Raw genomic sequence first — 17,299 nt, 5'->3', positions numbered from 1 at the left:
TTCTCTGCCTGCTTTTCCCCAGTGCTCTGCAAGCTCTCCAGGACAACATAAAATCTGGGGCTCTGTGCTTTCTTTTGTTCTGAACAAGTGTTACTGCTTTCTGCACAAAAGCGATTCTGCGAAGCAATGTGAACACTTCTGCTTCCCAGGCACAGAGAAGGTGCTAGCAGGGAATTCTCTGCCTGCCTTTCCCCAGTGCTCTGCAAGCTCTCCAGGACAACATAAAATCTGGGGCTCTGTGCTTTCTTTCGTTCTGAACAAGTGTTACTGTTTTCTGCAGAAAAGTGATGCTGCGAAGCAATGTGAAGACTTCTGCTTCCCAGGCACAGAGAAGGTGCTAGCAGGGAATTCTCTGCCTGCCTTTCCCCAGTGCTCTGCAAGCTCTCCAGGACAACATAAAATCTGGTGCTCTGTGCTTTCTTTCGTCTGAACAAGTGTTACTGTTTTCTGCACAAAAGCGATTCTGCGAAGCAATGTGAACAGGCACAGAGAAGGTGCTAGCAGGGAATTCTCTGCCTGCCTTTCCCCAGTGCTCTGCAAGCTCTCCAGGACAACATAGAATCTGGGGCTCTGTGCTTTCTTTCGTTCTGAACAAGTGTTGCTGTTTTCTGCACAAAAGCGATTCTGCGAAGCAATGTGAAGACTTCTGCTTCCCAGGCACAGAGAAGGTGCTAGCAGGGAATTCTCTGCCTGCCTTTCCCCAGTGCTCTGCAAGCTCTCCAGGACAACATAAAATCTGGGGCTCTGTGCTTTATTTCGTCTGAACAAGTGTTACTGTTTTCTGCACAAAAGCGATTCTGCGAAGGAATGTGAACAGGCACAGAGAAGGTGCTAGCAGGGAATTCTCTGCCTGCCTTTCCCCAGTGCTCTGCAAGCTCTCCAGGACAACATAAAATCTGGGGCTCTGTGCTTTCTTTCGTTCTGAACAAGTGTTACTGTTTTCTGCACAAAAGCGATTCTGCGAAGCAATGGGAACACTTCTGTTTCCCAGGCACAGAGAAGGTGCTAGCACGGAATTCTCTGCCTGCCTTTCCCCAGTTCTCTGGAAGCTCTCCAGCACAACATAAAATCTGGGGCTCTGTGCTTTCTTTCGTTCTGAACAAGTGTTACTGTTTTCTGCACAAAAGCGATTCTGCGAAGCAATGTGAACACTTCTGCTTCCCAGGCACAGAGAAGGTGCTAGCAGGGAATTCTCTGCCTGCCTTTCCCCAGTGCTCTGCAAGCTCTCCAGGACAACATAAAATCTGGGGCTCTGTGCTTTCTTTCGTTCTGAACAAGTGTTACTGTTTTCTGCACAAAAGCGATTCTGCGAAGCAATGTGAACACTTCTGTTTCCCAGGCACAGAGAAGGTGCTATCAGGGAATTCTCTGCCTGCTTTTCCCCAGTGCTCTGCAAGCTCTCCAGGACAACATAAAATCTGGGGCTCTGTGCTTTCTTTTGTTCTGAAGAAGTGTTACTGTTTTCTGCACAAAGCGATTCTGCGAAGCAATGTGAACACTTTTGCTTCCCAGGCACAGAGAAGGTGCTAGCAGGGAATTCTCTGCCTGCCTTTCCCCAGTGCTCTGCAAGCTCTCCAGGACAACATAGAATCTGGGGCTCTGTGCTTTCTTTCGTTCTGAGCAAGTGTTGCTGTTTTCTGCACAAAAGTGATTCTGTGAAGCAATGTGAAGACTTCTGCTTCCCAGGCACAGAGAAGGTGCTAGCAGGGAATTCTCTGCCTGCTTTTCCCCAGTGCTCTGCAAGCTCTCCAGGACAACATAAAATCTGGGGCTCTGTGCTTTCTTTTGTTCTGAACAAGTGTTATTGTTTTCTGCACAAAAGCGATTCTGCGAAGCAATGTGAACACTTCTGCTTCCCAGGCACAGAGAAGGTGCTAGCAGGGAATTCTCTGCCTGCCTTTCCCCAGTGCTCTGCAAGCTCTCCAGGACAACATAAAATCTGGGGCTCTGTGCTTTCTTCCGTTCTGAACAAGTGTTACTGTTTTCTGCACAAAAGCGATTCTGCGAAGCAATGGGAACACTTCTGTTTCCCAGGCACAGAGAACGTGCTAGCAGGGAATTCTCTGCCTGCCTTTCCCCAGTGCTCTGCAAGCTCTCCAGGACAACATAAAATCTATTGCTGTGTGCTTTCTTTCGTCTGAACAAGTGTTACTGTTTTCTGCACAAAAGCCATTCTGCGAAGCAATGTGAACAGGCACAGAGAAGGTGCTAGCAGGGAATTCTCTGCCTGCCTTTCCCCAGTGCTCTGCAAGCTCTCCAGGACAACATAAAATCTGGGGCTCTGTGCTTTCTTTCGTTCTGAACAAGTGTTACTGTTTTCTGCACAAAAGCGATTCTGCCAAGCAATGTGAACACTTCTGCTTCCCAGGCACAGAGAAGGTGCTAGCAGGGAAATCTCTGCCTGCTTTTCCCCAGTGCTCTGCAAGCTCTCCAGGACAACATAAAATCTGGGGCTCTGTGCTTTCTTTCGTTCTGAACAAGTGTTACTGTTTTCTGCACAAAAGCGATTCTGCGAAGGAATGTGAACAGGCACAGAGAAGGTGCTAGCAAGGAATTGTCTGCCTGCCTTTCCCCAGTGCTCTGAAAGCTCTCCAGGACAACAGCAAATCTGGGGCTCTGTGCTTTCTTTCGTTCTGAACAAGTGTTACTGTTTTCTGCACAAAAGCGATTCTGCGAAGCAATGTGAAGACTTCTGCTTCCCAGGCACAGAGAAGGTGCTAGCAGGGAATTCTCTGCCTGCCTTTCCCCAGTGCTCTGCAAGCTCTCCAGGACAACATAAAATCTGGGGCTCTGTGCTTTCTTTCGTCTGAACAAGTGTTACTGTTTTCTGCACAAAAGCGATTCTGCGAAGCAATGTGAACAGGCACAGAGAAGGTGATAGCAGGGAATTCTCTGCCTGCTTTTCCCCAGTGCTCTGCAAGCTCTCCAGGACAACATAAAATCTGGGGCTCTGTGCTTTCTTTCGTTCTGAACAAGTGTTACTGTTTTCTGCACAAAAGCGATTCTGCAAAGCAATGGGAACACTTCTGTTTCCCAGGCACAGAGAAGGTGCTAGCAGGGAATTCTCTGCCTGCTTTTCCCCAGTGCTCTGCAAGCTCTCCAGGACAACATAAAATCTGGGGCTCTGTGCTTTCTTTCCTTCTGAACAAGTGTTACTGTTTTCTGCACAAAAGCTATTCTGCGAAGCAATGTGAACAGGCACAAAGAAGGTGCTAGCAGGGAATTCTCTGCCTGCCTTTCCCCAGTGCTCTGCAAGCTCTCCAGGACAACATAAAATCTGGGGCTCTGTGCTTTCTTTCGTTCTGAACAAGTGTTATTGTTTTCTGCACAAAAGCGATTCTGCAAAGCAATGGGAACACTTCTGTTTCCCAGGCACAGAGAAGGTGCTAGCAGGGAATTCTCTGCCTGCTTTTCCCCAGTGCTCTGCAAGCTCTCCAGGACAACATAAAATCTGGGGCTCTGTACTTTCTTTCGTCTGAACAAGTGTTACTGTTTTCTGCACAAAAGCCATTCTGCGAAGCAATGTGAACAGGCACAGAGAAGGTGCTAGCAGGGAATTCTCTGCCTGCCTTTCCCCAGTGCTCTGCAAGCTCTCCAGGACAACATAAAATCTGGGGCTCTGTGCTTTCTTTCGTTCTGAACAAGTGTTACTGTTTTCTGCACAAAAGCGATTCTGCGAAGCAATGTGAACACTTCTGTTTCCCAGGCACAGAGAAGGTGCTAGCAGGGAATTCTCTGCCTGCTTTTCCCCAGTGCTCTGCAAGCTCTCCAGGACAACATAAAATCTGGGGCTCTGTGCTTTCTTTTGTTCTGAACAAGTGTTATTGTTTTCTGCACAAAAGCGATTCTGCGAAGCAATGTGAACACTTCTGTTTCCCAGGCACAGAGAAGGTGCTAGCAGGGAATTCTCTGCCTGCCTTTCCCCAGTGCTCTGCAAGCTCTCCAGGACAACATAAAATCTGGGGCTCTGTGCTTTCTTTCGTTCTGAACAAGTGTTACTGTTTTCTGCACAAAAGCGATTCTGCGAAGCAATGGGAACACTTCTGTTTCCCAGGCACAGAGAAGGTGCTAGCAGGGAATTCTCTGCCTGCCTTTCCCCAGTGCTCTGCAAGCTCTCCAGGACAACATAAAATCTATTGCTGTGTGCTTTCTTTCGTCTGAACAAGTGTTACTGTTTTCTGCACAAAAGCCATTCTGCGAAGCAATGTGAACAGGCACAGAGAAGGTGCTAGCAGGGAATTCTCTGCCTGCCTTTCCCCAGTGCTCTGCAAGCTCTCCAGGACAACATAAAATCTGGGGCTCTGTGCTTTCTTTCGTTCTGAACAAGTGTTAATGTTTTCTGCACAAAAGCGATTCTGCGAAGCAATGTGAACACTTCTGTTTCCCAGGCACAGAGAAGGTGCTAGCAGGGAATTCTCTGCCTGCTTTTCCCCAGTGCTCTGCAACCTCTGCAGGACAACATAAAATCTGGGGCTCTGTGCTTTCTTTCGTTCTGAACAAGTGTTACTGTTTTCTGCACAAAAGCGATTCTGCGAAGGAATGTGAACAGGCACAGAGAAGGTGCTAGCAGGGAATTCTCTGCCTGCCTTTCCCCACTGCTCTGCAAGCTCTCCAGGACAACATAAAATCTGGGGCTCTGTGCTTTCTTTCGTTCTGAACAAGTGTTACTGTTTTCTGCACAAAAGCGATTCTGCGAAGCAATGTGAACACTTCTGTTTCCCAGGCACAGAGAAGGTGCTAGCAGGGAATTCTCTGCCTGCTTTTCCCCAGTGCTCTGCAAGCTCTCCAGGACAACATAAAATCTGGGGCTCTGTACTTTCTTTCGTCTGAACAAGTGTTACTGTTTTCTGCACAAAAGCGATGCTGCGAAGCAATGTGAACAGGCACAGAGAAGGTGCTAGCAGGGAATTCTCTGCCTGCCTTTCCCCAGTGCTCTGCAAGCTCTCCAGGACAACATAAAATCTGGGGCTCTGTGCTTTCTTTCGTTCTGAACAAGTGTTACTGTTTTCTGCACAAAAGCGATTCTGCGAAGCAATGGGAACACTTCTGTTTCCCAGGCACAGAGAAGGTGCTAGCAGGGAATTCTCTGCCTGCTTTTCCCCAGTGCTCTGCAAGCTCTCCAGGACAACATAAAATCTGGTGCTCTGTGCTTTCTTTCGTCTGAACAAGTGTTACTGTTTTCTGCACAAAAGCGATTCTGCGAAGCAATGTGAACAGGCACAGAGAAGGTGCTAGCAGGGAATTCTCTGCCTGCCTTTCCCCAGTGCTCTGCAAGCTCTCCAGGACAACATAGAATCTGGGGCTCTGTGCTTTATTTCGTCTGAACAAGTGTTACTGTTTTCTGCACAAAAGCGATTCTGCGAAGGAATGTGAACAGGCACAGAGAAGGTGCTAGCAGGGAATTCTCTGCCTGCCTTTCCCCAGTGCTCTGCAAGCTCTCCAGGACAACATAAAATCTGGGGCTCTGTGCTTTCTTTCGTTCTGAACAAGTGTTACTGTTTTCTGCACAAAAGCGATTCTGCGAAGCAATGGGAACACTTCTCTTTCCCAGGCACAGAGAAGGTGCTAGCACGGAATTCTCTGCCTGCCTTTCCCCAGTTCTCTGGAAGCTCTCCAGCACAACATAAAATCTGGGGCTCTGTGCTTTCTTTCGTTCTGAACAAGTGTTACTGTTTTCTGCACAAAAGCGATTCTGCGAAGCAATGTGAACACTTCTGCTTCCCAGGCACAGAGAAGGTGCTAGCAGGGAATTCTCTGCCTGCCTTTCCCCAGTGCTCTGCAAGCTCTCCAGGACAACATAAAATCTGGGGCTCTGTGCTTTCTTTCGTTCTGAACAAGTGTTACTGTTTTCTGCACAAAAGCGATTCTGCGAAGCAATGTGAACACTTCTGTTTCCCAGGCACAGAGAAGGTGCTATCAGGGAATTCTCTGCCTGCTTTTCCCCAGTGCTCTGCAAGCTCTCCAGGACAACATAAAATCTGGGGCTCTGTGCTTTCTTTTGTTCTGAAGAAGTGTTACTGTTTTCTGCACAAAGCGATTCTGCGAAGCAATGTGAACACTTTTGCTTCCCAGGCACAGAGAAGGTGCTAGCAGGGAATTCTCTGCCTGCCTTTCCCCAGTGCTCTGCAAGCTCTCCAGGACAACATAGAATCTGGGGCTCTGTGCTTTCTTTCGTTCTGAGCAAGTGTTGCTGTTTTCTGCACAAAAGTGATTCTGTGAAGCAATGTGAAGACTTCTGCTTCCCAGGCACAGAGAAGGTGCTAGCAGGGAATTCTCTGCCTGCCTTTCCCCAGTGCTCTGCAAGCTCTCCAGCACAACATAAAATCTGGGGCTCTGTGCTTTCTTTCGTTCTGAACAAGTGTTACTGTTTTCTGCACAAAAGCGATTCTGCGAAGGAATGTGAACAGGCACAGAGAAGGTGCTAGCAGGGAATTCTCTGCCTGCCTTTCCCCAGTGCTCTGCAAGCTCTCCAGGACAACATAAAATCTGGGGCTCTGTGCTTTCTTTCGTTCTGAACAAGTGTTACTGTTTTCTGCACAAAAGCGATTCTGCGAAGCAATGGGAACACTTCTCTTTCGCAGGCACAGAGAAGGTGCTAGCACGGAATTCTCTGCCTGCCTTTCCCCAGTTCTCTGCAAGCTCTCCAGCACAACATAAAATCTGGGGCTCTGTGCTTTCTTTCGTTCTGAACAAGTGTTACTGTTTTCTGCACAAAAGCGATTCTGCGAAGGAATGTGAACACTTCTGCTTCCCAGGCACATAGAAGGTGCTAGCAGGGAATTCTCTGCCTGCCTTTCCCCAGTGCTCTGCAAGCTCTCCAGGACAACATAAAATCTGGTGCTCTGTGCTTTCTTTCGTCTGAACAAGTGTTACTGTTTTCTGCACAAAAGCGATTCTGCGAAGCAATGTGAACACTTCTGTTTCCCAGGCACAGAGAAGGTGCTAGCAGGGAATTCTCTGCCTGCTTTTCCCCAGTGCTCTGCAAGCTCTCCAGGACAACATAAAATCTGGGGCTCTGTGCTTTCTTTTGTTCTGAACAAGTGTTATTGTTTTCTGCACAAAAGCGATTCTGCGAAGCAATGTGAACACTTCTGCTTCCCAGGCACAGAGAAGGTGCTAGCAGGGAATTCTCTGCCTGCCTTTCCCCAGTGCTCTGCAAGCTCTCCAGGACAACATAAAATCTGGGGCTCTGTGCTTTCTTTCGTTCTGAACAAGTGTTACTGTTTTCTGCACAAAAGCGATTCTGCGAAGCAATGGGAACACTTCTGTTTCCCAGGCACAGAGAAGGTGCTAGCAGGGAATTCTCTGCCTGCCTTTCCCCAGTGCTCTGCAAGCTCTCCAGGACAACATAAAATCTATTGCTGTGTGCTTTCTTTCGTCTGAACAAGTGTTACTGTTTTCTGCACAAAAGCCATTCTGCGAAGCAATGTGAACAGGCACAGAGAAGGTGCTAGCAGGGAATTCTCTGCCTGCCTTTCCCCAGTGCTCTGCAAGCTCTCCAGGACAACATAAAATCTGGGGCTCTGTGCTTTCTTTCGTTCTGAACAAGTGTTACTGTTTTCTGCACAAAAGCGATTCTGCGAAGCAATGTGAACACTTCTGTTTCCCAGGCACAGAGAAGGTGCTAGCAGGGAATTCTCTGCCTGCTTTTCCCCAGTGCTCTGCAACCTCTGCAGGACAACATAAAATCTGGGGCTCTGTGCTTTCTTTCGTTCTGAACAAGTGTTACTGTTTTCTGCACAAAAGCGATTCTGCGAAGGAATGTGAACAGGCACAGAGAAGGTGCTAGCAGGGAATTCTCTGCCTGCCTTTCCCCAGTGCTCTGCAAGCTCTCCAGGACAACAGCAAATCTGGGGCTCTGTGCTTTGTTTCGTTCTGAACAAGTGTTACTGTTTTCTGCACAAAAGCGATTCTGCGAAGCAATGGGAACACTTCTGTTTCCCAGGCACAGAGAAGGTGCTAGCAGGGAATTCTCTGCCTGCCTTTCCCCAGTGCTCTGCAAGCTCTCCAGGACAACAGCAGATCTGGGGCTCTGTGCTTTCTTTCGTTCTGAACAAGTGTTACTGTTTTCTGCACAAAAGCGATTCTGCCAAGCAATGTGAACACTTCTGCTTCCCAGGCACAGAGAAGGTGCTAGCAGGAAATTCCCTGCCTGCTTTTCCCCAGTGCTCTGCAAGCTCTCCAGGACAACATAAAATCTGGGGCTCTGTGCTTTCTTTCGTTCTGAACAAGTGTTACTGTTTTCTGCACAAAAGCGATTCTGCGAAGGAATGTGAACAGGCACAGAGAAGGTGCTAGCAGGGAATTCTCTGCCTGCCTTTCCCCACTGCTCTGCAAGCTCTCCAGGACAACATAAAATCTGGGGCTCTGTGCTTTCTTTCGTTCTGAACAAGTGTTACTGTTTTCTGCACAAAAGCGATTCTGCGAAGCAATGTGAACACTTCTGTTTCCCAGGCACAGAGAAGGTGCTAGCAGGGAATTCTCTGCCTGCTTTTCCCCAGTGCTCTGCAAGCTCTCCAGGACAACATAAAATCTGGGGCTCTGTACTTTCTTTCGTCTGAACAAGTGTTACTGTTTTCTGCACAAAAGCGATGCTGCGAAGCAATGTGAACAGGCACAGAGAAGGTGCTAGCAGGGAATTCTCTGCCTGCCTTTCCCCAGTGCTCTGCAAGCTCTCCAGGACAACATAAAATCTGGGGCTCTGTGCTTTCTTTCGTTCTGAACAAGTGTTACTGTTTTCTGCACAAAAGCGATTCTGCGAAGCAATGGGAACACTTCTGTTTCCCAGGCACAGAGAAGGTGCTAGCAGGGAATTCTCTGCCTGCTTTTCCCCAGTGCTCTGCAAGCTCTCCAGGACAACATAAAATCTGGGGCTCTGTGCTTTCTTTTGTTCTGAACAAGTGTTACTGCTTTCTGCACAAAAGCGATTCTGCGAAGCAATGTGAACACTTCTGCTTCCCAGGCACAGAGAAGGTGCTAGCAGGGAATTCTCTGCCTGCCTTTCCCCAGTGCTCTGCAAGCTCTCCAGGACAACATAAAATCTGGGGCTCTGTGCTTTCTTTCGTTCTGAACAAGTGTTACTGTTTTCTGCAGAAAAGTGATGCTGCGAAGCAATGTGAAGACTTCTGCTTCCCAGGCACAGAGAAGGTGCTAGCAGGGAATTCTCTGCCTGCCTTTCCCCAGTGCTCTGCAAGCTCTCCAGGACAACATAAAATCTGGTGCTCTGTGCTTTCTTTCGTCTGAACAAGTGTTACTGTTTTCTGCACAAAAGCGATTCTGCGAAGCAATGTGAACAGGCACAGAGAAGGTGCTAGCAGGGAATTCTCTGCCTGCCTTTCCCCAGTGCTCTGCAAGCTCTCCAGGACAACATAGAATCTGGGGCTCTGTGCTTTCTTTCGTTCTGAACAAGTGTTGCTGTTTTCTGCACAAAAGCGATTCTGCGAAGCAATGTGAAGACTTCTGCTTCCCAGGCACAGAGAAGGTGCTAGCAGGGAATTCTCTGCCTGCCTTTCCCCAGTGCTCTGCAAGCTCTCCAGGACAACATAAAATCTGGGGCTCTGTGCTTTATTTCGTCTGAACAAGTGTTACTGTTTTCTGCACAAAAGCGATTCTGCGAAGGAATGTGAACAGGCACAGAGAAGGTGCTAGCAGGGAATTCTCTGCCTGCCTTTCCCCAGTGCTCTGCAAGCTCTCCAGGACAACATAAAATCTGGGGCTCTGTGCTTTCTTTCGTTCTGAACAAGTGTTACTGTTTTCTGCACAAAAGCGATTCTGCGAAGCAATGGGAACACTTCTGTTTCCCAGGCACAGAGAAGGTGCTAGCACGGAATTCTCTGCCTGCCTTTCCCCAGTTCTCTGGAAGCTCTCCAGCACAACATAAAATCTGGGGCTCTGTGCTTTCTTTCGTTCTGAACAAGTGTTACTGTTTTCTGCACAAAAGCGATTCTGCGAAGCAATGTGAACACTTCTGCTTCCCAGGCACAGAGAAGGTGCTAGCAGGGAATTCTCTGCCTGCCTTTCCCCAGTGCTCTGCAAGCTCTCCAGGACAACATAAAATCTGGGGCTCTGTGCTTTCTTTCGTTCTGAACAAGTGTTACTGTTTTCTGCACAAAAGCGATTCTGCGAAGCAATGTGAACACTTCTGTTTCCCAGGCACAGAGAAGGTGCTATCAGGGAATTCTCTGCCTGCTTTTCCCCAGTGCTCTGCAAGCTCTCCAGGACAACATAAAATCTGGGGCTCTGTGCTTTCTTTTGTTCTGAAGAAGTGTTACTGTTTTCTGCACAAAGCGATTCTGCGAAGCAATGTGAACACTTTTGCTTCCCAGGCACAGAGAAGGTGCTAGCAGGGAATTCTCTGCCTGCCTTTCCCCAGTGCTCTGCAAGCTCTCCAGGACAACATAGAATCTGGGGCTCTGTGCTTTCTTTCGTTCTGAGCAAGTGTTGCTGTTTTCTGCACAAAAGTGATTCTGTGAAGCAATGTGAAGACTTCTGCTTCCCAGGCACAGAGAAGGTGCTAGCAGGGAATTCTCTGCCTGCCTTTCCCCAGTGCTCTGCAAGCTCTCCAGCACAACATAAAATCTGGGGCTCTGTGCTTTCTTTCGTTCTGAACAAGTGTTACTGTTTTCTGCACAAAAGCGATTCTGCGAAGGAATGTGAACAGGCACAGAGAAGGTGCTAGCAGGGAATTCTCTGCCTGCCTTTCCCCAGTGCTCTGCAAGCTCTCCAGGACAACATAAAATCTGGGGCTCTGTGCTTTCTTTCGTTCTGAACAAGTGTTACTGTTTTCTGCACAAAAGCGATTCTGCGAAGCAATGGGAACACTTCTCTTTCGCAGGCACAGAGAAGGTGCTAGCACGGAATTCTCTGCCTGCCTTTCCCCAGTTCTCTGCAAGCTCTCCAGCACAACATAAAATCTGGGGCTCTGTGCTTTCTTTCGTTCTGAACAAGTGTTACTGTTTTCTGCACAAAAGCGATTCTGCGAAGGAATGTGAACACTTCTGCTTCCCAGGCACAGAGAAGGTGCTAGCAGGGAATTCTCTGCCTGCCTTTCCCCAGTGCTCTGCAAGCTCTCCAGGACAACATAAAATCTGGGGCTCTGTGCTTTCTTTCGTCTGAACAAGTGTTACTGTTTTCTGCACAAAAGCGATTCTGCGAAGCAATGTGAACACTTCTGTTTCCCAGGCACAGAGAAGGTGCTAGCAGGGAATTCTCTGCCTGCTTTTCCCCAGTGCTCTGCAAGCTCTCCAGGACAACATAAAATCTGGGGCTCTGTGCTTTCTTTTGTTCTGAACAAGTGTTATTGTTTTCTGCACAAAAGCGATTCTGCGAAGCAATGTGAACACTTCTGCTTCCCAGGCACAGAGAAGGTGCTAGCAGGGAATTCTCTGCCTGCCTTTCCCCAGTGCTCTGCAAGCTCTCCAGGACAACATAAAATCTGGGGCTCTGTGCTTTCTTTCGTTCTGAACAAGTGTTACTGTTTTCTGCACAAAAGCGATTCTGCCAAGCAATGGGAACACTTCTGCTTCCCAGGCACAGAGAAGGTGCTAGCAGGGAAATCTCTGCCTGCTTTTCCCCAGTGCTCTGCAAGCTCTCCAGGACAACATAAAATCTGGGGCTCTGTGCTTTCTTTCGTTCTGAACAAGTGTTACTGTTTTCTGCACAAAAGCGATTCTGCGAAGGAATGTGAACAGGCACAGAGAAGGTGCTAGCAAGGAATTGTCTGCCTGCCTTTCCCCAGTGCTCTGAAAGCTCTCCAGGACAACAGCAAATCTGGGGCTCTGTGCTTTCTTTCGTTCTGAACAAGTGTTACTGTTTTCTGCACAAAAGCGATTCTGCGAAGCAATGTGAAGACTTCTGCTTCCCAGGCACAGAGAAGGTGCTAGCAGGGAATTCTCTGCCTGCCTTTCCCCAGTGCTCTGCAAGCTCTCCAGGACAACATAAAATCTGGGGCTCTGTGCTTTCTTTCGTCTGAACAAGTGTTACTGTTTTCTGCACAAAAGCGATTCTGCGAAGCAGTGTGAACAGGCACAGAGAAGGTGATAGCAGGGAATTCTCTGCCTGCTTTTCCCCAGTGCTCTGCAAGCTCTCCAGGACAACATAAAATCTGGGGCTCTGTGCTTTCTTTCGTTCTGAACAAGTGTTACTGTTTTCTGCACAAAAGCGATTCTGCAAAGCAATGGGAACACTTCTGTTTCCCAGGCACAGAGAAGGTGCTAGCAGGGAATTCTCTGCCTGCTTTTCCCCAGTGCTCTGCAAGCTCTCCAGGACAACATAAAATCTGGGGCTCTGTGCTTTCTTTCCTTCTGAACAAGTGTTACTGTTTTCTGCACAAAAGCTATTCTGCGAAGCAATGTGAACAGGCACAAAGAAGGTGCTAGCAGGGAATTCTCTGCCTGCCTTTCCCCAGTGCTCTGCAAGCTCTCCAGGACAACATAAAATCTGGGGCTCTGTGCTTTCTTTCGTTCTGAACAAGTGTTATTGTTTTCTGCACAAAAGCGATTCTGCAAAGCAATGGGAACACTTCTGTTTCCCAGGCACAGAGAAGGTGCTAGCAGGGAATTCTCTGCCTGCTTTTCCCCAGTGCTCTGCAAGCTCTCCAGGACAACATAAAATCTGGGGCTCTGTACTTTCTTTCGTCTGAACAAGTGTTACTGTTTTCTGCACAAAAGCCATTCTGCGAAGCAATGTGAACAGGCACAGAGAAGGTGCTAGCAGGGAATTCTCTGCCTGCCTTTCCCCAGTGCTCTGCAAGCTCTCCAGGACAACATAAAATCTGGGGCTCTGTGCTTTCTTTCGTTCTGAACAAGTGTTACTGTTTTCTGCACAAAAGCGATTCTGCGAAGCAATGTGAACACTTCTGTTTCCCAGGCACAGAGAAGGTGCTAGCAGGGAATTCTCTGCCTGCTTTTCCCCAGTGCTCTGCAAGCTCTCCAGGACAACATAAAATCTGGGGCTCTGTGCTTTCTTTTGTTCTGAACAAGTGTTATTGTTTTCTGCACAAAAGCGATTCTGCGAAGCAATGTGAACACTTCTGCTTCCCAGGCACAGAGAAGGTGCTAGCAGGGAATTCTCTGCCTGCCTTTCCCCAGTGCTCTGCAAGCTCTCCAGGACAACAGCAAATCTGGGGCTCTGTGCTTTGTTTCGTTCTGAACAAGTGTTACTGTTTTCTGCACAAAAGCGATTCTGCGAAGCAATGGGAACACTTCTGTTTCCCAGGCACAGAGAAGGTGCTAGCAGGGAATTCTCTGCCTGCCTTTCCCCAGTGCTCTGCAAGCTCTCCAGGACAACATAAAATCTATTGCTGTGTGCTTTCTTTCGTCTGAACAAGTGTTACTGTTTTCTGCACAAAAGCCATTCTGCGAAGCAATGTGAACAGGCACAGAGAAGGTGCTAGCAGGGAATTCTCTGCCTGCCTTTCCCCAGTGCTCTGCAAGCTCTCCAGGACAACATAAAATCTGGGGCTCTGTGCTTTCTTTCGTTCTGAACAAGTGTTACTGTTTTCTGCACAAAAGCGATTCTGCGAAGCAATGTGAACACTTCTGTTTCCCAGGCACAGAGAAGGTGCTAGCAGGGAATTCTCTGCCTGCTTTTCCCCAGTGCTCTGCAACCTCTGCAGGACAACATAAAATCTGGGGCTCTGTGCTTTCTTTCGTTCTGAACAAGTGTTACTGTTTTCTGCACAAAAGCGATTCTGCGAAGGAATGTGAACAGGCACAGAGAAGGTGCTAGCAGGGAATTCTCTGCCTGCCTTTCCCCAGTGCTCTGCAAGCTCTCCAGGACAACAGCAAATCTGGGGCTCTGTGCTTTGTTTCGTTCTGAACAAGTGTTACTGTTTTCTGCACAAAAGCGATTCTGCGAAGCAATGGGAACACTTCTGTTTCCCAGGCACAGAGAAGGTGCTAGCAGGGAATTCTCTGCCTGCCTTTCCCCAGTGCTCTGCAAGCTCTCCAGGACAACAGCAGATCTGGGGCTCTGTGCTTTCTTTCGTTCTGAACAAGTGTTACTGTTTTCTGCACAAAAGCGATTCTGCCAAGCAATGTGAACACTTCTGCTTCCCAGGCACAGAGAAGGTGCTAGCAGGAAATTCCCTGCCTGCTTTTCCCCAGTGCTCTGCAAGCTCTCCAGGACAACATAAAATCTGGGGCTCTGTGCTTTCTTTCGTTCTGAACAAGTGTTACTGTTTTCTGCACAAAAGCGATTCTGCGAAGGAATGTGAACAGGCACAGAGAAGGTGCTAGCAGGGAATTCTCTGCCTGCCTTTCCCCACTGCTCTGCAAGCTCTCCAGGACAACATAAAATCTGGGGCTCTGTGCTTTCTTTCGTTCTGAACAAGTGTTACTGTTTTCTGCACAAAAGCGATTCTGCGAAGCAATGTGAACACTTCTGTTTCCCAGGCACAGAGAAGGTGCTAGCAGGGAATTCTCTGCCTGCTTTTCCCCAGTGCTCTGCAAGCTCTCCAGGACAACATAAAATCTGGGGCTCTGTACTTTCTTTCGTCTGAACAAGTGTTACTGTTTTCTGCACAAAAGCGATGCTGCGAAGCAATGTGAACAGGCACAGAGAAGGTGCTAGCAGGGAATTCTCTGCCTGCCTTTCCCCAGTGCTCTGCAAGCTCTCCAGGACAACATAAAATCTGGGGCTCTGTGCTTTCTTTCGTTCTGAACAAGTGTTACTGTTTTCTGCACAAAAGCGATTCTGCGAAGCAATGGGAACACTTCTGTTTCCCAGGCACAGAGAAGGTGCTAGCAGGGAATTCTCTGCCTGCTTTTCCCCAGTGCTCTGCAAGCTCTCCAGGACAACATAAAATCTGGGGCTCTGTGCTTTCTTTTGTTCTGAACAAGTGTTACTGCTTTCTGCACAAAAGCGATTCTGCGAAGCAATGTGAACACTTCTGCTTCCCAGGCACAGAGAAGGTGCTAGCAGGGAATTCTCTGCCTGCCTTTCCCCAGTGCTCTGCAAGCTCTCCAGGACAACATAAAATCTGGGGCTCTGTGCTTTCTTTCGTTCTGAACAAGTGTTACTGTTTTCTGCAGAAAAGTGATGCTGCGAAGCAATGTGAAGACTTCTGCTTCCCAGGCACAGAGAAGGTGCTAGCAGGGAATTCTCTGCCTGCCTTTCCCCAGTGCTCTGCAAGCTCTCCAGGACAACATAGAATCTGGGGCTCTGTGCTTTCTTTCGTTCTGAGCAAGTGTTGCTGTTTTCTGCACAAAAGTGATTCTGTGAAGCAATGTGAAGACTTCTGCTTCCCAGGCACAGAGAAGGTGCTAGCAGGGAATTCTCTGCCTGCCTTTCCCCAGTGCTCTGCAAGCTCTCCAGCACAACATAAAATCTGGGGCTCTGTGCTTTCTTTCGTTCTGAACAAGTGTTACTGTTTTCTGCACAAAAGCGATTCTGCGAAGGAATGTGAACAGGCACAGAGAAGGTGCTAGCAGGGAATTCTCTGCCTGCCTTTCCCCAGTGCTCTGCAAGCTCTCCAGGACAACATAAAATCTGGGGCTCTGTGCTTTCTTTCGTTCTGAACAAGTGTTACTGTTTTCTGCACAAAAGCGATTCTGCGAAGCAATGGGAACACTTCTCTTTCGCAGGCACAGAGAAGGTGCTAGCACGGAATTCTCTGCCTGCCTTTCCCCAGTTCTCTGCAAGCTCTCCAGCACAACATAAAATCTGGGGCTCTGTGCTTTCTTTCGTTCTGAACAAGTGTTACTGTTTTCTGCACAAAAGCGATTCTGCGAAGGAATGTGAACACTTCTGCTTCCCAGGCACAGAGAAGGTGCTAGCAGGGAATTCTCTGCCTGCCTTTCCCCAGTGCTCTGCAAGCTCTCCAGGACAACATAAAATCTGGGGCTCTGTGCTTTCTTTCGTCTGAACAAGTGTTACTGTTTTCTGCACAAAAGCGATTCTGCGAAGCAATGTGAACACTTCTGTTTCCCAGGCACAGAGAAGGTGCTAGCAGGGAATTCTCTGCCTGCTTTTCCCCAGTGCTCTGCAAGCTCTCCAGGACAACATAAAATCTGGGGCTCTGTGCTTTCTTTTGTTCTGAACAAGTGTTATTGTTTTCTGCACAAAAGCGATTCTGCGAAGCAATGTGAACACTTCTGCTTCCCAGGCACAGAGAAGGTGCTAGCAGGGAATTCTCTGCCTGCCTTTCCCCAGTGCTCTGCAAGCTCTCCAGGACAACATAAAATCTGGGGCTCTGTGCTTTCTTCCGTTCTGAACAAGTGTTACTGTTTTCTGCACAAAAGCGATTCTGCGAAGCAATGGGAACACTTCTGTTTCCCAGGCACAGAGAACGTGCTAGCAGGGAATTCTCTGCCTGCCTTTCCCCAGTGCTCTGCAAGCTCTCCAGGACAACATAAAATCTATTGCTGTGTGCTTTCTTTCGTCTGAACAAGTGTTACTGTTTTCTGCACAAAAGCCATTCTGCGAAGCAATGTGAACAGGCACAGAGAAGGTGCTAGCAGGGAATTCTCTGCCTGCCTTTCCCCAGTGCTCTGCAAGCTCTCCAGGACAACATAAAATCTGGGGCTCTGTGCTTTCTTTCGTTCTGAACAAGTGTTACTGTTTTCTGCACAAAAGCGATTCTGCCAAGCAATGTGAACACTTCTGCTTCCCAGGCACAGAGAAGGTGCTAGCAGGGAAATCTCTGCCTGCTTTTCCCCAGTGCTCTGCAAGCTCTCCAGGACAACATAAAATCTGGGGCTCTGTGCTTTCTTTCGTTCTGAACAAGTGTTACTGTTTTCTGCACAAAAGCGATTCTGCGAAGGAATGTGAACAGGCACAGAGAAGGTGCTAGCAAGGAATTGTCTGCCTGCCTTTCCCCAGTGCTCTGAAAGCTCTCCAGGACAACAGCAAATCTGGGGCTCTGTGCTTTCTTTCGTTCTGAACAAGTGTTACTGTTTTCTGCACAAAAGCGATTCTGCGAAGCAATGTGAAGACTTCTGCTTCCCAGGCACAGAGAAGGTGCTAGCAGGGAATTCTCTGCCTGCCTTTCCCCAGTGCTCTGCAAGCTCTCCAGGACAACATAAAATCTGGGGCTCTGTGCTTTCTTTCGTCTGAACAAGTGTTACTGTTTTCTGCACAAAAGCGATTCTGCGAAGCAATGTGAACAGGCACAGAGAAGGTGATAGCAGGGAATTCTCTGCCTGCTTTTCCCCAGTGCTCTGCAAGCTCTCCAGGACAACATAAAATCTGGGGCTCTGTGCTTTCTTTCGTTCTGAACAAGTGTTACTGTTTTCTGCACAAAAGCGATTCTGCAAAGCAATGGGAACACTTCTGTTTCCCAGGCACAGAGAAGGTGCTA

Source organism: Strix uralensis, chromosome 2 (assembly GCF_047716275.1).
Source record: "Strix uralensis isolate ZFMK-TIS-50842 chromosome 2, bStrUra1, whole genome shotgun sequence".
NCBI classification, from domain to species: Eukaryota; Metazoa; Chordata; class Aves; order Strigiformes; family Strigidae; genus Strix; species Strix uralensis.
This window is presented reverse-complemented; position numbering follows the sequence as displayed.